Consider the following 24096-nt stretch of genomic DNA (forward strand, 5'->3'; position numbering starts at 1 on the left):
GCTCTACTATAACTTAATATCCTCTACTCAGATTTTCTGACTTTCAATGTAAAGAAGGTAAGACTCTCTGATATACAAAATTGTTTTATTACAGACTCTTAATCTCTCAGGAATGTAACATATATCTAAAGTTTGTTTTTAAAAAAAGTAAGGTATGTTTTAGAAACTTGTATGAAGTCATCAGACATGTCTGATAGGCAGAGAAGCAGTGATTCAGCCAATATATATAGCCATACCAATTGTTAAAATACTGAAATAATTCCACATCAGTTGGTTAGTAGATGCTACCCTGAGCACCTCTCTATTCCCTCCACCCTTCCCCATCCCCACCATCCCAGTCTCCTCCAAGACTTCCCATAAACCCTATTAGAAGGGCATAGCAGGAGCCTTGGGGAAGCTGCTCCAGCATTTTGTTTGACTGATGCCTGCTCTGATTGGCCCATTTCCCATGCTATAAGAGTTGTTATACATTTTAAATATCACTTCTGATTATAGAAAATAATGCATGTTCACATGTACAACTTGTGTTGTAAAAATTCATGGCTTTTTTTGGCTTTTATTCCTCCAATAGACACACATAGGTAGAATATGACATATATGACACGTGTGTGTATTCTCTGAAATTCTTGGAGTAAAGTAAGCAGTTCAGTATGTCTTTCTCACTGAAGCTGATTATATTAAAGATAGCTGGCAGTTTTTGACCCAAACACAGTGCAATGCTTTGCTTCTTCCACAGTACCCATATCTCCTAGTTACTTCCTGGATTCAATCTTTGTCTTGCTGGAACACTTCTCCCAAGGTGTTTTCAAATAGGATCTTTGTGTGTTTCAGCTTTCTGTATGCTTTACAGTAACTTATTTCAGTCCTATATCTAATTAATTGGATATAAAATTCTAGCTTCAAATTCCTCTTATTTCAACACATTTTTGTGCCCTTTCTATCTAGATCTATCATTCTTTAATCTTGCAAAATTTCATTACTATGTCTTAACTTTTCTCTCAATTTTAGTAATACTACCTTAACCTTTCCTGATACCTTCTAGAAGTATTCACTGACCTGATCTTTCAGCTCACTAATTTTTTTTTTCAGGTGTATTCAATCTGAAAAAATAAAAAAAAAATAAAATAAAAAACCACCACCAAACAGAAGTGAGCTTTAGCTGATACTATAATACTCAAATATTTCTGCTTTAAAATTTTCATACTCAACCCCAATTGGCCTTTCATAATGGATTTTTCTAATTCATGTTTCTGATTTCCTCCTTTAGGTCTCTAACGACATTAACTATATTTTTTAAAAATTTATTTATTTTTTAACTATACTTTTAAAAAATGTGTTATTGTTATCAACATCCCTCACAAACTGCCCCACACCCAGGAATTATCAATAGGGAAGTTGGCCTCAGTGGTTTATAACCAGTCCAACCCAATGAAATGTGATTGTGTTTGTTTTGTTTTTATGGTTTATCTATAGCAGTACCCTCTATTCCAGTATCCATGGTAATCAAAATCCCAATACAGACTGACAACGGCATCAACTACCTAGGATCCATGAAGTAAAGAATGAACCAGAAAAAAAAAGTTTATTGTTACCGGACAAAGGCCATGGATTCTTTCACCCAATGCTCTTAATAACCAATTCCTGAGACGCTGGCATTTCACAGAGAGAAAGAGTTTATTATTAGGTGCATAATAGGAGAGTAGATGGTCTACTGGTCCAAAATCTGTCTCCCCAAGTAGAGGGGGTTCAAGGTTTTTAAGGATTTTAGCAAAGGGAGGTGAGGTCATTTCAAATAGGAAGTTGAAAACAGAAAAGAAGACAGTGTTATCATTGTCATATCAACAGAACAGAAGTTGAAAGGAGAGGAGGCAGAGCTATCACTTCAGTACTAAAGGTGTAAGCGAAAAGGGAGACAAGTTATCTTTCAATGGCAGAATCTAGCTGATATGATTTCAAATGTCCAGGTCTGAGGCTAGTTAATGGCTGATTTCATTAGCATTAGGGCCTTTGCCCTACAGAAAATGACCAGATAAAGGGTGTAACAACTTTTACAGTCACAAAAGCACAAGAAAAGGGCTTTTATACTCATTTCAGATAGGAAAGCTGAATTAGAGTTTAGGGATTTCAGGTATTCCCCTCTGTCTACTCCAATATCCCAGGAAGCAAAAAGGAATATGATTCAGTAATCAAAATCATTTTTAAATCCTGATTTCTCCATTACATAATGCTTTTAAAAATTCTTGTTCTGCTGGCCCATTCATTTGGCTTCCTCTTTTAAAGTTTTTTCGGTTTCTTACTTTATTTTCATAGCATTGCATTCCTCACATTTTTTCATGTGAACCTTCAGATCTGGGATAAAATTAAATGTATTTAAAACCAGGACAGCATGAGCAAAAACTACTAAGAATATTGAAGCTATTAAACAGGTAAATGTCCACTGTAACTACCTGATATTAGCTCCATGGCTGAATGTCAAATTAATTTGAGACTAATCAGCTACTGTAGTGCGAAAACCAGGAACAAAGCCACAGGCCTCCAGGAAGTTAGAACAGGCTGAGACTAAGGATCCGTAGTTTCGGGAAGCAGGTTTTATTTGCTATGGCCATAGGGCTCAGTGAGTAACCTCTGAAAGTCTGAGCCCCGAACAAAAGGCAACCTTAGCTTTTATAAACTTTTTGGCATGTTAAAGACAAGGTAAACAATTGGCTGATTTAAGTTGAGAATGGCCCAAAGCTGAACCATTAAGGGAGGGGTCCCCACCCCAGAATGTCTTATCTTGCCTACTTGCAGCTTCACCAGTTCCTGAAGGCTAGGGGAGGGGGTTTCTATCCCAGGAATGTGTCTTATCTCGCTTGCCTGCAGTTTTACCCATTCCTGAAGGTCAGGAGAGGGGGTCTGAGGATTTTCCACAGGGAGCACAGCTGAACTAGAAAGAGGGGAAGGCCTGCCTGCTACACTACCATTGCATGTTATACATACCATAATATTCTGATTAATATCCCTAGATCCCAGAGTTCTTATAGAAAATAGCTCTTGCCCAATGATCCAATTCCACTGCTGATTTGCTCAGAATTGGCTGACATTTTCTAATTCTTCTTTCTGCAACTATTAAAAGGTAATTCAACATTTTCTTAGAACAGTAAGATTTTTTAGAAAATAAAATGTTTAAGATGATAAGAAAAAACATTTTCAAGAAAACTTCTGTAGTTATGAATATTCTATTCATCATCTAGCAAGTGTATTCTTTTTACTTCAAAATTAGATAATGACACTATAAAATTACAATCATGGGATTTTTGCATAGTTAGTTTATATGAAAAATTTAACAAAATAGCAGTGAGATTTATCTTGTACTTTGATACTTGTTGCTCTCTTTTAAAAATTTAATTTAATTTTGTTTGATTTTTTGTTTTTTATATTTATTTTTCCCCCTTTTTGGTTGTTGTTGCTGCTGTTTTGCTGTTTTCTTCTCAAATGTTTGAGTCAACAACACTCAAGTGTCAGAACAGGTATTCTTAGGGATTTACTTTCAATTAGCCTATCTTGCCACTAGATGGAGAGTGATAACAGGCAATGGTCTTGTCAAAAATAAGTCATTTTAGAGAATTTTAGAAGATATGGTGTAGTTTATTTATTGATTTAGAGAATATTGTCTAGAGAATACTCTTTAAGTATAAAGCATATGGAGAGGGACTTGTCCTCATCTGGTTAAAATTAATATTCTAGTTTTAAAGGTGAATTTAGAACAAGTTCTTTTTCCTCTAAATCACTAAATATACATAAAACAAGCCTCCACTTTAATGCTGTCGCTGAACTTCCCGTACTTATTTGGGAAGAACAGAGAGGATCTTTTGCCCTAAAAATAGTAAAAAATAAATAAAACTCTCACCCATTCAGAGAGGGTGTAAACAAGCCGCCTTCTAGAAGACAACAGTGTGTGAGCTGTTGCCCTGATAGCTTGGAATTCATTTGATCTCATCAAATCAGGGACAGATAGTGATTCCAACAGATTCCTGCAGTTGGGACGACAGCAGTGATGAAGACATGGCTCTCAGACTGCCCTGAGCCACCAAGCTCTTTCTTACAGAACTTCCTTCTTACCATGGTTCTTACTGCGAGTGGTCAGAGGTACAGAGCCTGGGCCAAGAGTAACCCACAGGCAGATGAGTAAAACATACGGATTAAAATAAATAATAGGGAAACAAATGTTAAAATAAATTTAGTAGATTGAGATGCTAGTGATCAATGAAAGGGAGGGGTAAGGGGGTATGGTATGTATGAATTTGTTTCTGTTTTGTTTGTATTTCTTTTTCTGAATTGATGCAAATGTTCTAAGAAATGATCTTGGTGATGAATATACAACTATGTGATGAAAAAATAAAAGAATGTTTACATTGTATGTTGATTGATTTTATTAACAAAAACTAAAAAAAAAAGAGTAACCCACAGGCCTTACAAAATTCTACTGATAGACATTCAGATGCTTACAATTCAAGTATAGCATTTGGATCTAAAGTCAATTGGCTGAATCATGACCAAATTTCCTAATTTTGTTTTTAAGTTAATGGCCTGTAGGTTTCAACTAAGTTTAATTTTGGAGACAGTAGAGGGAAGAATGTTTCCTTAGCCCTTATTTGAAAGACATATTCACTAAAAAAATTGTCTACTTGCCAATACAGGGCTTTAGATCTTATAGTTAATTATATAATTCGCAATTTATAATGCACAGATAAACTAAACAGTCATATTAAGTTTCTCCCCATAGGAGGCAATTTAGAAATGCATGGCAGAGAAATACTGGAGTAACCAGGCATTCTAAAGACTTGATTTTAAATCGCCGAGAATTAAAATGCTCAAACTCACCAACATAAGAAATTCAGAGTTTTACAATGTTGTATCATTTCCCTTTTCAAACGTACTAACAAATGCATTAACCACGACTGACAATGTGGAGCAAGGACGGGTGGACATACTATAAACAGTTGGAAGCTTTTTTAAGAGGGAAATTTTGCAATAATTAACACAAACTTGGGAAGTATTCGTATAATTGAACTCAGAAATTCCACTTCTAGGAATTTATTCTATTTCCACTTCTAGGAATTTATTCTATTTATCTATCACAGAAGAAAATATGTAAACAACCTAGAATTTTAAAATTCAAGGAAGAGTGAAAAAGCAATTATAGTACATTGCTCTACTCCATTCCCACAGACGACTCATAACGTGTTCGCGCCCAGGAAGTTGAAAGGTAAAAACTACATTTCCCATGTCCCCCAGCAGTCGGGCCTGCCAGCAGAGGCCGCTTTAGTAATGCGACCAAACGCGGGCATTGTTGAGCCGCCACTGCTTCCGCTTTTGGCGGCCCCGTGGAGGCAGTGAGGTCCCCGGACGGCAGGATGGGCGGTGTGGTTCACCAGTGTGGAAGCTGATCCCGGAAAGTCTGCGCCTGCTCCTCCGACGATTCCGGACTTTGTAAGCCCTCTAACAGCTAGTAGTGAATTCTTTCTGCTTAACTAAATAGAGCCGTCTGCTACTTGAACCATGTGCAACAGGGCATCCATACGATTAAGCATGCCTCATTAATGTCAAATAATAGTTAATGATATGGGCGTAAATTCTGTTAACTTTTTTTTACTGACAACTCATTTATAACTTCTCAGTCACTATTTATGCCAAATACTTTCCTTAAAGTGCTCCTATGTCTTTTAAAGAGAAGAGTTACACATACGTTGTGGTTGTAGGAAAAATAAAAATTAGTTTTTAAAAAGCATAGATCACTGAAAGGATTTCTCTCTTGCCTCTAGCATAGTCCGGGTTCTGTCGCTGTACACCAAATTTTCCATCAAAGCATTTTTTTTAGATGTAATCCGGTTATCAGCTAAAATAGACCCTCCTTTGAAATTCAAATGAATTTGGCTCAAAATAGTACAGCCCTGCATTCCTCCTGGTAATCAGCCAATTCTTGGGAAAGGGTGGGAGGTTGGCTTAGATTTTTTTCTAAACAGTTAGTTCAGTGGTCTTCTGCATGCTGTCTCATTCTTTATGACAAGGGAAGGGAACAATACAAAAGTTGCTTTTCCTTCTGATATGAATTACGCTACTTTCTTTAGGAGGTAGCAGCAGCACAATTTTTGTTTAAAATGATGATTTTTCTACCTACATTACACAAAGCAACTCAGTCCTCAACATGTTCATTGGAAAATACTTTAATGAAACTGAGAATGCACAAATGTGTTCTGCATGTTTCTGGACACTTTTGGGATAAAAATTATGTAATGTGGTTGGGATAAAGATTACATACTGTGGTTCAAGTTAAGGTCGAGCATTATGAAGAACAACAAGACACTTTATGAAGATGTTACCTTTTTTTTTTTCCTTCAAGATTTTAGAGAAGGATTTTAGCAAGAAGCATGCTTTGGATTGACCACAGCCAAGAGCTAACTGTGTGACTGGGCCTTTCTTGTCTCTCCTCACCTTGGAAAATGCCACAGCCACTCTCCTATTTTTCAGATGCCCGAAACTCAGTGTGGCTGGGAGGCAGTTTGGTGTGAGGGGAGATTTAAGATGAAAAGTTCTGGGTTCAAGTCCAAGTTCTTCTATGTACTTTGATCTGGTCAAATCGATTAACCTACTTTTCAGTTTCTTCATCTTTAAAAATGAGGATCATAATAGTACCTACCTCAAAGGGTTATTGTGAAGATTTTGTAAGATAATACATGCATCTGAATTTAGCATTTAACAGTACCTGTTGAATACTGGGTATTTCACCTCTGTGTATGGTAGCGGCGAAAACAATTGCCAAAACTGATTTCCTTTTCTTTCTTACAATACTGGTTTCTTTTCTCTATTCCATATCTTTTTTAATGATATCTTTTAGGTGCTTGTGGAGGGCAGAAGTTATTTCCTTCTCCAGGCTTTTCATAATTTTTTGTTCTTTAAAAATAAGTAGTGAAAAGAAAATTCCAAAACAGCAATAATAGTAATATCTATCATCGAGGGATTTAATATCTAAATGCAGGAAAAGTATAAAATAAAATTGTTATTATAAGTATTTTTAACAATCTTTTTTTTTGCCTCAGGACAGATAAAACAGTCAGATACCTCTTCCTTTTTTTTTTAACGTGGGTAGGCACGGGAATCAAACCCAGCAAACCCAGGTCCTCTGGCATGGCAGGCAAGCATTCTTGCCTGCTGAGCCACTGTGGCCCGCCCAGATACCTCTTCCTTTTAAAGCAATCATCCAGTCATGCCCCAAGAACCTGACCACGTTTTGTGAGCAAAACTTGATTCCACTGTTTTTAAGTACTTATTAGATGCTAGATTATACATGTGTATTTACTTGGTAAATCTGCCTGGTAGCCATCTGAGGAAGGCATTCTGATGTTACTGAACAAAGGCAGTGGGTTATTTTGTCCAAAGCCCTCAAATGACCAATTCCTGAGACACCGGGGGTTTCAAGGAGAAAAGTTAATTACTAGGCATGTAGCAGGAGATCAGATGGCCGTTAGGCACAAAATCTGTCTCCCCAAACTGCATTAATTGTGATAGTGTAATAGAATCAAATGATGGGCAGGTTTTAGGCTAATGAGCAAAGTGCCACATATGATGTAATTAGAAGTGATCTAATTATTGAGCATACACAGATTGATTACATGCTTAGTCACAGACTGCAGGTAAGAAAATGGTGGCCCTAATATGATGATGGGAGTGATTTTTAGTATTATAATGAGGCATAGGGTGACTTGTGGATTAAAGTCTAAGCTACTACACATGGTCAGGCAGGCCCATTTTGGTTAGATCCAGTCCCAGTCGTCTGGATAACTTTTGACTTGGGGTGGTTAGTTCTGGGCTGTCTTCATTAGCCCAAGACCCTTCATTAATAAACATTAGGGGCTGTCTTTAGTGATTACAAGACTCTAAAGTTGAAAAACTGGACAAAAGGTTACAAATGAAGGTTAGTCACAAGGTTTTTATAATCCCAAAGATGCAAGATAAAGACTATACAATCATTATTAGGAACTACAAGGCAGCTGGATTATAATTTAGAGATTTCAGGTATTTTTCTTTGTCTACTCCAATATTCCAGGAAGTGAAAAGAAATATCTATATAGTGAGCCAGTAATCAAAATCATCTTTTAAATCCTAATTTCTGTTACCATTTGTGGTAGTTAGATTCAGTTGTCGACTTGGCCAGGTGAAGGCACCTAGTTCTGTTGCTGTGGACATGAGCCAGTGGTACTTGAACCTCATCTGTTGCTGATTACATCTGCAGTAGGCTAGGAGGCGTGCCTGCTGCAATGAATGATGTTTGATTTAATTGGCTGGTGCTTAAATGAAAGGACTCAACATAGCACAGCCCAAGCAGCTCAGCATACCTCATCTCAGCACTCACAGCTCAGTCCAGGCCTTTGGAGATGCAGAAAGAAATCACCCTGGGGAAAGTTGTTGGAACCCAGAGGCCTGGAGAGAAGGCCAGCAGAGACCATCCTGTGCCTTCCCACATAAGAAAGAACCTCAGTGGAAAGTTAGCTGCCTTTCCTCTGAAGAACTAACAAAATAAATCCCTTTTTATTAAAAGCCAATCCATCTCTGGTGTGTTGCATTCCGGCAGCTAGCAAACTAGAACACTGTTCCTCTCTCTCATTTGATAATTACCTCTCAGTCTTGAGGGATATCTACATGATGTCTCTTCTAATTGCTTCAAGGGCATTATCATTAAGGGGCAAAGGGATGATACTGATGAAACTGTTTCTTGTTCTTGGAGAGCCCAGTATTTCTGGGTTTCAGAGCTTCTTTGACACTGGAACAATCTGGAAGTTTTAAGTTTCTGAAAAACAAACTTAATAAGTAAAATTTTATAGAGCCTGGGATATCTTTCAGGGTGTCCAGGAATACTTTTGGTTGGGGTTTGCCATACTCTGGCAGTTTGCATTATCTGGCTGAAACTTGCATAATAGTAACCTCCAGAATGATCTCTCAACTCAGTTTGAAATATCTTAGCCATTGAAAAGCTGTTCTTTTTCCCTTTTTGGTCAATTAAACCACAGTGCCAGGGTGTTCTAGTTTGCTAACTGCTAAAATATGATATACCAGAAATTGAACAGCTTTTTAAAAGGGGAATTAATATTAATTTGCAGATTTACAGTTCTAAGGCTTTGAAATTGTGCAAATTAAAGCAAGTCTATAGAAATCTCCAATCTAAGGCATCCAGGGAATCATACCTTGGTTCAAGAAGGTGATGACATTCAGGGTTTCTCTCTCAGCTGGAAGGGCACATGACAAACATGGCAACATCTGCTAGCTTTCTCTCCAGGCTTTTTATTTCTTGAAGCTCCCCAGGGGACGTTTTGTCTCTTTATCCCCAAAGGTCTCTGGCTATATGAGCTGTCATGGTGCTTGTGACTCTCTTGTGGATTTCAAGCTCTCTCCAAAAATGTTTCCTCTTTCAAAAGATTGCAGTAAAGTAATCAAGACCCACCTAGAATAGGAGTCACATCTCCATCTAATCAAAAGTTAATACCCACAATTGTGTGTCACATTTCTATGGGGATATAATCTAAGCAAAAGACTCCAATCTGCCTTATTGAATAGGGATTGAAAGTAACGTTGCCCTCACAAGATTAGATCAAGATTAAACTGTGGCTTTTCTAGGGTACATAATCCTTTCAAACCAGCACATGGAGCCAGGCTTATCCTTGGGAATTAAGGCTCACAGTGCCTGGGCCATTTATGTCCCATAATACCTTACACCCCTGGAAACCAAGTCCCATGTAGATGGGAAAGCCAGAGTTTGGCTCAAAGAGAGATCACATTTGAGTAACAGCAGTGGTTCTTTGGAGATGATGCTTAAGCATTAATTATAGTAGATTCAGTTTACTATTACAGAAATAAGTTTTATAAAGGCAAGCCTCAAAATTGAGGCCTTAGCTTATTAAAATGGGAGCCTCTTTGGTTGAAGAAAATGTCAGGAATTCCCCAGGTGGGAAGCGTAATAGTTTTATTTTTTCCAGTCCCTAAAGGGACCCTGCAAATATTTTTCATTTTCTGCCCCAAATACTTTGAAATGCATCATGGTATAACATTAACTTGTACAGAATATTAAATTGTATTCCTTATTCTAGGTTCTGTTTCAACTAAAGCTAAATTAGATTTTTTAAATAAACTGACTAGACACATAAAATTGGATAGTGTGCTACAGAAAAATTTGAATATTGAATACAGTTAACATTTTTCTTTTTACCTTCCACAAAAGTTAATGCTTAAATACAGGCAATATTATTTTTTTTTACCTTGTATATTAACTCACTTTAGTTTTAACCAGATCAGTTTCAGTCACAACTTTCATCTGAATGTGATCTTTTTCATTTTTTTAAAAATGATTTTAACAGTTGCTGTATGAAGTTATGCTGAGTTTCAGAGCTGGAGAACTAAATCTGAGCTCAGGTTCACATAGACAATTATATTTCTAGGGAACTATCAGGATATACAAAGAGCAAAGCATTTCAGAATTTAAAGATAACAGTTAACATTTACAATCTAAGCTGTAATTTTTATAAGCATTTTTTAATTTTTTAAACTTTTTTAAATAATTAAAAAAATTAACAAACAGAACATTAATATATCATTCCATTCTACATATACAATCAGTAATTCTTAATATCATCACATAGTTGCATATTCATCATTTCTTAGAACATTTGCATCGATTTAGAAAAAGAAATAAAAAGACAACAGAAAAAGAAATAAAATGATAACAGAGAAAAAAAAAGATTATACATACCATACCCCTTACCCCTCGCTTTCATTTACCACTAGCATTTCAAACTAAATTTATTTTAACATTTGTTCCCCCTATTATTTATTTTTATTCCATATGTTCTACTCTTCTGTTGATATAGTAGCTAAAAGGAGCATCAGACACAAGGTTTTCACATTCACAGAGTCTCATTGTGATAGCTATATTATTGTTCAATCATCATCAAGAAACATGGCTACTGGAACACAGCTCTACATTTTCAGGCAGTTCCCTCCAGCCTCTCCACTACATCTTGAACAACAAGGTGATATCTACTTAATGCTTAAGAATAACCTCCAGGATAACCTCTCGACTCTGTTTGGAATCTCTCAGCCATTGACACTTAGTCTCATTTCACTCTTCCCCCTTTGGTTGAGAAGGTTCTCTCAATCCCTTGATGTTAATTCTCAGCTCATTCTAGGGTTTTACTCAGTCCCTTGATGCTGAGTCTCAGCTCCTTCAGGATCTCTGTCCCACGTTGCCAGAAAGGTCCACACCCCTGGGAGTCATGTCCCACGCAGAGAGGGGGAGGGTGATGAGTTTGCTTGGTGTGTTGGCTGGAGAGAGAGGCCAAATCTGAGCAACAAAAGAGGCTCTCTTGGGGGTGACTCTTAGGCCTAAATTTTAAGTAGACTTGACCTATCTTTGTGGGGTTAAGTTTCATATGAACAAACCCCAAGACTGGGGGCTCAGCCTATAGCTTTGGTTGTCCACACTGCTTGTGAGAATATCAAGAATTCAACTTGGGGAAGTTGAATTTCTCCCCACTCTCACCATTCCTCAAAGGGGGCTTGCAAATACTTTTCCAGTCACTGATCAAATCACTCTGGGATTCATCAGGGCATCACTCTGGACAAACCAACAAAATCTCATGTCCTACCTGAGATTCCAAGTAATTATAACATTCAATCCAACTATCTACATGAGTTATATTAGGAAATACTCTAGTCAAAATACAAATTTTGTAACAAATAAACATTTTTTGCTTTAGTCTCACACACAAGGTGACATTTTAAAGTATTAATTATCATCTATTTTCAGCACCCTGCAATAATGACATTCCTTTGTTCTTCCTCATGCAAAAACATTTTTAAAATTTGTACATTGCACATTTCACTATTATTATACACTCTAGGCATTCCTAGATTATACCATCTCGATCTTTACCATCTATCTTTCTTTCTGATTTCATTTATGTCACCAGCCCTCCCTCCCTCTATCATTCTCAGATGCAGCTTCATTCAGTGTTTTAACATAATTACATTACAGTTAGGTAGTATTGTGCTGTCCATTTCTGAGTTTTTATATTCACACCTGTTGCATAATCTGTATCCCTTCAGCTCCAATTACCCAATATCTCACCCTATTTCTATCTCCTGATGGTCTCTGTTACCAAGGAAATATTCCAAGTTTATTCACTAATGTCAGTTCATATCAGTGAGACCATACAGTATTTGTCCTTTTATTTCTGGCTAATCACACTCAGCATAATGTCCTTAAGGTCCATTCATGTTGTTACATACTTCATAACTTTATTCTGTCTTACAGCTGCATAATATTCCATCTTATGTAAATGTCACAGTTTGTTTAGTCAACTGTCTGTTGATGGACATTTTGGCTGTTTCCATCTCTTGGTAATTGTTAATAATGCTGCTATAAACATTGGTGTGTAAATGTCCATTTGTGTCCTTGGCCTCGTGTCCTTTGAGTAGAGATGGCATATAGATGGGTCCTGTTTTTTAATCCATTCTGCCAGACTATGTCTTTTGATTGGAGAGTTTAATCCATTAACATTCCGTGTTATTACTGCATGGGTAGTACTTTCTTCTACTATTTTGCCTTCTGGATTTTATATGTCATATCTAATTTTCCTTCTTTTTACCTTTACTCATAGTCTTCCTTTCTACACTCTTCTCCACACCTCTCTCTTCTGTCCTCATATCTGTCTCTAGTGTTCCCTTTAGTATTTCTTGCAGAGCTGGTCTCTTGGTCACAAATTCTCTCAGTGATTTTTTGTCTGAAAATGTTTTAATTTCTCCCTCATTTTTGAAGGACAGTTTTGCTGGATATAGAATTCTTGGTTGGCAGTTTTTCTCTTTTAATAATGTAAATATATTATCCCACTATCTTCTCGCCTCCATGGTTTCTGCTGAGAGATCTGCACATAGTCTTATTGGGCTTCCCTTGTACTTGATGGATTGCTTTTCTCTTGCTGCTTTCAAGATCCTCTCTTTCTCTTTGACCTCTGACATTCTGATTATTAAATGTCTTGGAATATGTCTATTTGGATCTATTCTCTTTGGGGTACGCTGCACTTCTTGGATCTGTAATTTTAAGTCTTTCATAAGAGTTGGGAAATTTTCAGTGATAATTTCTTCCATTAGTTTTTCTCCTCCTTTTCCCTTCTCTTCTCCTTCTGGGACACCCACAACACGAATATTCGTGCGCTTCATATCGTCTTTCAATTCCCTGAGTCCCTGCTCATATTTTTCCATTTTTTTCTATAGTTTCTGTTCCTTGTCGGATTTCAGATGTTCCGTCCTCCAGTTTTGAAATCCTATGTTCTGTCTCTTGAAATCTACCATTGTAGGTTTCCATTGTTTTTTTCATCTCTTCTACTGTGTCTTTCATTCCCATAAGTTCTGTGATTTGTTTTTTCAGACTTTCAGTTTCTTCTTTTTGTTCTTTCCTTGCCTTCTTTATATCGTCCTTCAGTTCATTGATTTGGTTTTTGATGAGGTATTCCATGTCTGTTCGTACATTCTGAATTAATTGTTTCAGCTCCTGTATGTCATTTGAATTGTTGGTTTGTTCCTTTGACTGGGCCATATCTTCAATTTTCCTAGTGTGATTTGTTTTTTTTTGCTGGTGTCTAGGCATTTAATTACCTTAATTAGTTTATTCTGGAGATTGCTTTCACTTCTTTTATCTAGGGTTTTCTTGCTGGATGAATTTGTTGTCTATCTGTTCTTTGACGTTCAGTTCAGCTTTATCTGGACCTTTAGCTTAAGTTTTGTTTGACAGAGGAGAATTTTTCAGTTCTTGTTTTCTTGTTTCTTTCCCTGCTTGTGTGGTGCCTTCTCCCCCACCACACTTAGGAGGTTCTATGTAGATATTATATACCCCAGCCAGATTTTCCCAGACCAAACTGGCCTCCTATCAGGAGGAAAGAGTCAGCTGTGTCGGTTTTCCCTGAGGGTGAGACCCAGCAGGTTGAAAGACTTTCCTATGAAGTCTCTGGACTCTGTTTTTCTTATCCTGCCCTGTGTGTGGTGCTTGTCTGACTGCAGGTCCCACCAGCATAAGATGATGTGGTACCTTTAACTTTGGCAGACTCTCCCTGTTGGGGGCATGGTGGAGACAGAGGAGAGGTTGTAGGCTAGTTTTAATGGCTTCAAATTACCAAGCCCTGGTGTCTGAATTCCTTGATGGAGGGATTCCACCTGTGTGGGGTTTCACCCCTCCCCTGGGGAAGGCACAAGCTCCAGACAAGCCCCCAAAAGAGCTCACTTCTGCCTATGCCTGGGGCAGTTGCAGCCTGAAAAGTCCTGCCGCTGTATCCAGAGGCAGTCAAGCCTTTGTAGATACACAGCCACAAAAACCTCTGTTTCCTTCTTCTTTTTTTTCCTCCTTTTTGTGTCATTCCTGCCCCCTTGGCGCCAGGGCAAAAATGAGCAACCTCCGCTTTGATCAGGTTCACCTAAGCTGGGGGCCTATTTTTAGTAGTCAGAATTTGTTAATTAGTTCCACAATTGGTGTTTGATTGTGCCCAGTCCCTGCTGCTGGTTAAGTCCTTTCCTTTCCTCTCTGGGAAGTGGCCTGTGGGGGAGGGGCGCTGGCCGCCGCAGCTTTGGGAACTCATGGTTCTGGGGGGTGCTCGCAGCCGGTCCAGCTGGTCCAGTCTGGGGTACACTGTGTGTCTGGTCACTGACGTGGCCCCAGGAGCTGTTCTGTACTGTTTCTGGTTATTTAGTAGTTGTTCTGGAGGACGAACTAAAACGCGCACATTGTTAAGCCGCCATCTTGACCCGGAAGTCTCCTTTATAAGCATTTTTAAAAGAAGCTTCTTTCAGAATAAAAACATTATACTCTTGTTTTATATTGACAAGCCATAGCAGAATTTTGTTCTGCTTCATTTTTACACATTTATCAGAGTTATGGTTCTTAACTGATAAAATATAATTTATATATTTTCCCTGCCTCTCTTTTAGTCTTTCCTCATTACAGATAGTGCACTGACCTATAACTGACCACATATACTTTTAGAGAAGTATTAGAGCAAAACAGTATAACTGACAAGTAAATTTGTCCATTTCTATTATCTGTAGCTATTATAAAAAAATAACTAAAACCATGACTAACAATATCATACTGTTGTATGGCGTACAAATTTTTAAGAATTTGTACAATTTCTAAATATGGAATAACATTTTACCCATACAAATTTAACCAGCAACAGGATAGAAAATCCCTTTTAACCATTGTAATACTTCCCAATCACCTCATATGAAATATGTTAAACTGTATTAGCACCTTACTTTTATAAGGTGAAGGAAAAAATTATTTGTAGCAGTTTTTTCCTTAACAGTGAGACTTGTCTTCTGAAATAAAGGATGATAAGGCCAATGTATGCATTAACAAGGATAGTATTCTGATGTAAAATCTTTGTTTTCTAGGCAGAGTACTCAAATAATTAAGAAAAATGTTTTTCAAACTTTACATTAAGAGCAGACTAATAATCCATATTTTTTTTATTGAAAATTATTATATAATACCCAAAGTCCTTCAGTGTGCATCTCACATTTCATCAATTGAAGATTTGAAAAAAAGTTATCATAAATTACAAGTTTCTGTTTTCTATAAGTTATATATATATATTATAAATTATATTCTGTAAAACAGTTCCTCAACTGCTTGGCAGAAAGACCAGTTTTATTCTTCTCAATGTACATTTCCGTTGGGCTTTGCAAAGACATGGTGCACAGTCTATATTAACCTAAACTGACTCTGTTCTTTCTTACTCCCTGATTATTTCCTCAGCATTACACTCAACACTTAGATGTATATTTAATTATATATATAAATATATATATAGGGACTTGGATGCTGAAGAAATTACTTCCAGAGGAAATTATATGCTTATATGCAGTGGAAACTGTTAATAAAAACTCTTCAGAAATATAAAACACTATCATTTGGTCAGAAAACTTCCTCAGGTGGGTTTATTAATACTGCTAGTGTTTTATCATGAAGATTAGAGGTTAACAGCCTTAACAGCATGTTCTCTGAGATACTCAAGAAGGATTAAGGCCCTAGCTGGAGACAGGTTTGCCATTGGGACATCAATAATCTTAGTATCTGATCTGGATAGGACTAAAGTAAATCAGAATACTGGGCAAAAATCATATCGTCCATATTTTCAAACTTCAACCTCTGTGCAAGACCAAAGGGAGAGATGTTTATTTGGTGCCATATTTTTTTTAACATGGAGAAAACTAAACTTTAGTTTTGTATGAATGCTGGGTTTGACACAAAACTTTCTTTTTTTTTTTGAAATGTATGATAAATGGACTTATTAAATTTGATCAACATTATCTGACAGGATTCAGTTTTATAATCTACTTTCTTACAACTCTGTATATTCATTCTGAGCTTATAGTCAATAGTGACCACAGCAAACAAAATTCACTTCCTCCTACTTTCTGTATTCATTCAAGGCTTGTAGTCAACAATGACTGTAACAAATAAAATACTGCCACAAACTTTCTACCACTTTCATATCTAGTCTACCTGCAGTTTTATTTATTTAAACTGCACAGAATCAGAAATAAATGTGATAACAAATTCACAAAGCTTTTTGAACATTCATATATACTTCCTTCCAATAACAGTATTCATGATGAGTAGATGAGACAGAGGTACTACAAAATAATGGGAAAAAAAGAGATTTATATTTCATTTTGGAACACAGTATAAAGTATATAAATACCTTATACTCAGAATACTAGTGATTACTTTACAGTACGTGTGGAATCTCTCAGTCCTATACAGCATGATGTCCAAAGGTCAGAAAAGCCCCAAGTTTGAAATATAATCAGCTTGTCAGTATTTAAGGGATGTATAGCCAGGAAAAAAACCTCAAAATTTTTCACATTATGCCCAAATAATATCAAGAATATGTTAGTTTACAAAATTAAGTTATGGCTTCTAAAAATCTAGTTCAGAGCTCTATTTATTTAAATGCTGCTTTCTTATTTAAAGTCATGAAAGTGTCGTCTCTTCTATGAGTTCTTCCTAGTTCATTCTTTATCTATTGGCTTTTTAAAATTCTTCCAGCATTTTTATTCTTTTATTACTACTGTCTTATACTGTGCTCTAACGCATGTCTATTCTAACTAAAATATAAACTCTTTGAAGCTAAGTATTGTCTTCTTTATTCATAGCAGCATTTACTAGCAAAAACAGACTGAGTGACATTAACAAAGCCGCTACAAATTCAAATTCTTCCACATACTGAGATAACAAATGGCCAAGGAGCCAAAAGCCAGATTATTTGAAATCCAGGTAATGAAGGCTATAAAAAAATCCATTTATATTTCTTACTAAACTGATTTCTTAAATAAGATATATTTGAAGCATCAGCATATTCTTATTTTATTATATTCTATAAGTGTCATCACTTACCTGGTATGTTGCTTAGTTCGCATAACCTAACTTGTCTAGTTAGGGTATTTTTAAAAGGAATTTTGAGAATGAACTTATAATACTAGCTTATTTTATTAATAAGCTGCTATGAATTTAGGGAGAATATAACTTAGAAGAATAAAATCACATTTGTTTAATTCAAAACTTTATCACAAAATTTTATTGGAGGTTGAAAAAATCTGTTTTCATAATATCTTAAAATTACAAAGAATTTTAAAAGTATAAGGACTATGAAATTCTGGAAAATATACTGCATTTGTTTAATTTTTCCCAAGCCTAAATCCAGGAAAACTTTTCCATATTTCTCAGAGACCTTTCATTTTACTTATTGACATTTGGTAGTTAGATTTTATTCATTTATTCCTATCCCAAGACTATTTATATTTTATTAATGATCTGACTATTATAGTTACTGTTGCAAAGGTTTTAGTGTAAGAAATAATTTTAGCAGACATGGCCTATTCTGCACTTTTCTATGCTTTCCATTTTAAATCTCCAAGCCTGGTATAAAAAAAAAAAAGAGTCTTAAACCACACGTCTAGGGTGGGTGATGGTGGAGCAGTGGCAGAGTTCTCCCCTGCTATGCTGGAGACCTGGGTTCGATTCCCAGTGTGTGCCCATGGGGGGAAATAAAAGCCTTTTCTAAACCATACTTCCCCATCTTTTTGCATCCAGGCTTTCCTTATAGGTGCCTTAGGGGCTTAGGCCTTGGGGGCAGGGATAGGTTGCACAGAAAGAATGAAGCCTGGCTTGTTGAGAGTTTCAGGTAAGGGCTGTGGAATTTTGAGAGTTCCTATGGCCTACTTTCATTATTTCCAATTATTAGATCTATTTTACTAAAAACTGTGGCCAGAACAATTTGAAAGGGTCTATGCTTTTTCCAGGGGCATTTTATGGCAGTTTTCTAAATTTTCCCTAAGGGAAATTCCAGGGGTGGTTTCTTTCTAATGTCCAGATTTGTTTATAATAATTATAAAAGCAAGGTTTTTTTTCCAATTTTTATTGATATAACCACTCAACATACAATATGAACATTCTTTTTTTATCTCATAATTGTATATTCATCATTATGATAATTTCTTAGAACATTTGCATCAATTCAGAAAAAGAAATAAAAAGAAAACAGAAAAAGAATTCATACATACCATACCTCTTACCCCTCCCTTTCATTAATCACTAGCATTTCAATCTACTAAACTTATTTTAACATTTGTTCCCCCTATTATTTATTTATTTTTAATCCGTATGTTTTACTCATCTGTCCATAAGGTAGATAAAAGGAGCATCAGACACAAGGTTTTCACAGTCACACAGTCACATTGCAAATGCTATATCATTATACAATCATCTTCAATAAACATGGCTACTGGAACATAGCTCTACATTTTCAGGCCATTCCCTCCAGCCTCTCTGTTACACCTTAACAAGGTCATATCTATTTAATGCATAAGAATAACCTCCAGGGTAACCTCTCGACTGTTTGGAATCTCTCAGCCATTGACACTTTATTTTGTCTCGTTTCTCTCTTCCCCCTTTTGATTGAGAAGGTTTTCTCAGTCCCTTGGTGCTGAGTCCCAGCTCATTCTAGGATTTCTGTCCCTCATTGCCAGGAAGGTCCACACCCCTGGGAGTCATGTCCCACATAGAAAGGGGGAGGGCAGTGAGTTTGCTTGTTGTGTTGACTGAGAGGCCACATCTGAGCAACAAAAGAGGTCCTTTTGGGGGTGACTCTTAGGCCTAATTTTAAGTAGGCTTAGCCTATCGTTTGTGGGGTTAAGGTTCACATGAACGAACTCCAAGATTGGGCTCAGCCTATTGCTTTGGTTGGCCCCACTGCTTGTGAGAATATCAAGAATTCTCCACTTGGGTAAAAAAGTAAGGCTTTGAATCTTGCTGTTCAGAGACTTTTTTTCTCTTTTTTACTCCAGAAATACCAAGTTATATAAAATTGCCTATTTATTTCATGAACAATTCCAATGGAGCTTTTTAAAAATAATTTTTGATACTTTGTTATTACTATCCAGAAGTAGAGAATATACATTGAACAGGCAGGCAGACGCAAAGAGAAATTTAGTTACACAGAAACAGAAACAAAAAAATATTTTGAGAGGGGAAAATAAGGGATTGAATATGTCGTCTCATCCTATTTGCCTTTTTTCAGAATAATTTTAACTGTAATATCTTTAATTTTAACCGTAAAGGTGGTATTTTCATTTTAAATCATATTGAGGCCAGAATATGTTATAGAAATAAGCCTCTTTGTTTTTTTAGATTCCTAACTAAAATATTTTCAATTTTCAATATACTCCTAAGGTTCTCTTTTTAGAGAATTTCCATAACCAGTAACCAATTAGGTACACTTGATCACTATAAATGCAGTAGGACACCAACTAAAAAATCTAAGCAAACTTCTGTGATTGAGCATGCAATCAATTTGCACATGCTTAATAGTTAAATCACCTCTTATTACATCATCTGTGTGCTGGTTTGAAAGGATGTATGGACCCTAGGAAAGCCAGGTTTTAATCAGAATCCCACTTCGTAAAGGCAGAATAATCCCTATTCAATACTGTATGTTTGAAACTGTAATCAGATCATCTCCCTGGAGATGTGATTTAATCAAGAGTGGTTGTTAAACTGGATTAGGTGATGACATGTCTCCACCCATTGGGGTGGGTCTTGATAAATTTCTGAAGTCTTATAAAAGAGGAAACATTTTGGAGAATGAAAGAGAGTCGGAGGGAGCAGAGAATGCTGCAGCAACACGAAGCACAGAGTCCACGAACCAGCGACCTTTGGAGATGAAGAAGGAAAACACCTCCTGGGGAGCTTCATGAAACAGAAATACAGGAGAAGAAGCTAGGAGATGATGCCGTGTTTGCCATATGCCCTTCCAGATGAGAGAGGAACCCTGACCATGTTCACCATGTGCCTTTCCAGATGACAGAAAAACTCTGTTTTCGCAAGGTATCTTTCCCTGGATACCTTTGATTGGACATTTCTATAGACTTGTTTGAATTGGGACATTTTTTCAGCCTTAGAACTGTAAACTATCAACTCATTAAATCCCCCTTTTTAAAAGCCATTCCATTTCTGGTATATTGCATTCTGGCAGCTAGTAAACTAGAACAATCTAAAGCCATTGTGCTCATTTCCTAAAACCTGCCCATCTTTTAATAAGATAAATTTATTTAATACAATAAAACCATCAGAATTACTGCAATTCCAGGAGACAGATTTTGGGGCCCCTTGGCCATCTTATGTCTTGCTTTGTGCCTAGCAATAAACTCTTTCTGTCTTTGAAATCCTGGTGTCTCAGGAATTGATCATTGGAATGCATTGGGCAGAGAACCCACTGCTTTTGATCAGTATTAAAGAGATTAACTTGGCTAATGCAACAGAGCTCCCAAGAAGCAGAGCCTGGATTGGAATAGGGAGTCTGATTCCAGAGGCTGTGGAAGAGACATAAATATTTGCAAAAGTGGGCTACCCACAGACCTAATCACTAGGTGTTTCATTAACCTCATAGAAGTTTTTAGAATTAAGTTTTTAAATGCAAATCTGATCATATTATTCCCTTGAATTACTTGGGAGGTACATGTTAAAATTTCAGTTCCCAGGCCTATCGCAAGTTCCCAAATATGATCTCTGGGGCTAAGACCAAGCATCTACATTTTCAACACATTTTCCATGTTTCTTATGCACAGTGTAGTTTGAAGACTCCTGACAAAAGGATCAAATTTCAACTTAATATTTTGGCATAAAAATCAATGCCTTTCCCGGTGCCCATGGAGTCAGGGAGGGAAGGAAGTGAGAAGGGTCTGTCAGGCTGCTTAAATTTTGATTGAACTTAGAGTTTGAGGGTGATAGACTAGATCTCCTATAGAAATCCTGTATGTATTAATTCTAACTTCAACTGGCTTTATGCCTTGTTTTTTTTTTTTTTTTTTTTAATACAACGGATCAGGCTGACCTTGAAAAACAAATATAATTATTAACTAAGTGTAAATTGAGTCACTTTTAAATGCCTGGTACAGGTTCCTATTCCCCCTTTTTTTTATTACACCTTTCTCTATTTGCATTGGCATGTGATCTGGTTTTTCCAGTCAAATGAGTCAGTTTAGATGGGAGCATTAATTTATAGGAACCCAATTGTGTTAAGGTTCTTATGTGTGTGGAGGTGTGCACAGACACACATGCACAAAAGCAGTGGCTGCACATCTGTGCTCCAAGTAGCCCACATAATTTCTAAAATGTTCCTGGAAATCCTGACTGAAAGCTGCTTCAGAGAAGTCTGGCACAACTTAAGTCCAAACTTCCTTATGTGTGCCTTCACATGAAGAATTTCTCAGTGATTTGCAACTTGATATCCAAGTACCTTCCTCAGCAACCCCTCACCCATCAGTCAAAAAACAAAAAGAAAAAGAAAAGGGATAACAATGATTTATGGTTATAATTGTACCACATATCACTGATAGAATAATAGAAAATTAGAGCTAGAAAGAACTTTAGAGATAATAACAGCCATAGTTAAACTTTTTATAATTTCAGGTGGGCCATGGTAGCTCAGCAGGCAAGAGTTTGCACCTGCCATGCTGGAGACTCAGGTTTGATTCCTGGTGCCTGCCCATGCAAAAAAAAAAAAAAAAGATTATAATTTCAAAATGTACTTTCATATACATATCTCATTTGGTCTTCACAACAACTCTATGTAATTGATATTATTCCTCTCATTTCATGGACAAGGAAATTGAAGTTATGTGACTTGTCCAAGGTCAGGGAAAGTTCACATAGTCCAGTCTTATATTGGACAAGTGAGAAAGCAAAAACTGAAAGATGATAATTTATAAAATTGGTTGAATCCTGGTACTGGTAGGATCCATACTTCCTAATCTCCCACTCTCTTTCCCTCTTTTTTTTAAAAAAAGTAATAATAGGGAATACAAGGGTGGTTCAGTGGCAGAATTCTCACCTGCCATGCAGGAGACCCTGGTTCAATTCCCAGTCTCTCACTCCCTGTCCCCACCCTCAAAACAAAAGTCAACAAATGGTGCTTCAATAACAGACTACTCACATGGAAAAAGAATGAAATGTGACCCCCATCGTACAGTGTACAAATAATAATAATAATAATAAATAATTCCTTTTTTAATAATAAAATTGATTTTTAGAGTAGTTTAGGTTATGGAAAATTTTCACAAAAATTAACAGAGTTCCCAAATACTCTCCCCTACACACGTAATTTTCCCTATTATTAACATCTTGTATTAGTGTGGTACATTTGTTACAATTGATGAACCAATATTGATACTTTTAAAAATATTTTTATTATGAACAACAAACTGACATCAACATTCTTGACATCCAGTCATCCTTGATATATGAACATTCTTGGCATGGTTATAATCAGTAGCTCACAATACCATCACATAGTTGTATATTCATCACCATGATCATTTGTTTTGAAAATTTGCATCTCTCCAGCAAAAGAAAGAAAAAAGAAAAAACTCATACATGCCATACCACTTATCACTCCCTTTCATTGACCACTAGTATTTCAATTTACTCAATTTATTTTAAACTTTTTTCCCTCTATTATTTGTTGTTTTTTTAATCCATATTTTTTATTCATCTGTCCATACCCTAGATAAAAGGAGCATCAGACACAAGGTTTTTACAATCACACAGTCACATTGTGAAAGCTCTATCATTATTCAGTCTTTAAGAAACATAGCTACTGGAACACAGCTCTACAGTTTCAGGCACTTCCTTCTAGCCACTCAAATACACAATAAACTAAAAAGGGGATATCTATATAGTGTGTAAGATATCCTCCAGGATATCCTCTCAACTCTTTTTGAAATCTCTCAGCCAGTTACACTTTATTTTGTCTCATTTTTCTCTTCCCCCTTTCAGTCAAGAAGGTTTTCTCAAACCCTTGATGCTGAGTCCCAGCTCATTCTAGGATTTCTGTTCCACATTGCCAGGGAGGTTTACATCCCTGGGAGTCATGTTGGCTGAGAGAGAGATATGCCACATCTGAGCAACAAAAGAGGTTCTCTGGGATAAAGTGTCAATGGCTGAGAGATTCCAAACAGAATAGAGAGGTTATCCTGGAGGTTACTCTTATGCATTAAATAGATATAACCTTGTTAGTCAGGATGTAATGGAGAGGCCAGAGGGAACTGCCTGAAAATGTAGAGCTGTGTTCCAGTAGCCATGTTTCTTGAAGACGATTGTATAATGATATAGCTTTCACAATGTGACAGTGTGATTGTGAAAACCTTGTGTCTGATGCTCCTTTTATCTACCTTATCAACAGACAAGTAAAACATATGGAATAAAAATAAATAATAGGGAGAACAAATGTTAAAATAAATTTAGATTGAAATGCTAGTGATCAATGAAAGGGGGGGTAAGAGGTATGGTATGTATGAATTCTTTTTCTGTTTTCTTTTTATTCTGAATTGATGCAAATTTTCTAAGAAATGATCATGATGATGAATATGCAACTATGTGATGATATTGTGAATTACTGATTATATATGTAGAGCGGAATGATCAAAAGTTAAGAATGTTTGCATTTGCTTGTTGTT

The 24096-nt window shown here is 36.5% G+C and overlaps 1 protein-coding gene across 1 annotated transcript in view; it reads left to right on the forward strand.

The window, feature by feature from the left end:
- Nucleotides 1-5341: 5341 nt before the first annotated feature.
- YTHDC1 (YTH N6-methyladenosine RNA binding protein C1) overlaps nt 5342-24096 on the forward strand; it is an 83187-nt gene continuing 64432 nt past the window's right edge. Inside the window, exon 1 of the mRNA XM_077137015.1 lies at nt 5342-5472. The gene's annotated coding sequence lies outside the window, so the exon portion shown is untranslated. The remainder of the gene's footprint in view (nt 5473-24096) is intronic.

Source organism: Tamandua tetradactyla, chromosome 19 (genome assembly GCF_023851605.1).
Source record: "Tamandua tetradactyla isolate mTamTet1 chromosome 19, mTamTet1.pri, whole genome shotgun sequence".
NCBI classification, from domain to species: Eukaryota; Metazoa; Chordata; class Mammalia; order Pilosa; family Myrmecophagidae; genus Tamandua; species Tamandua tetradactyla.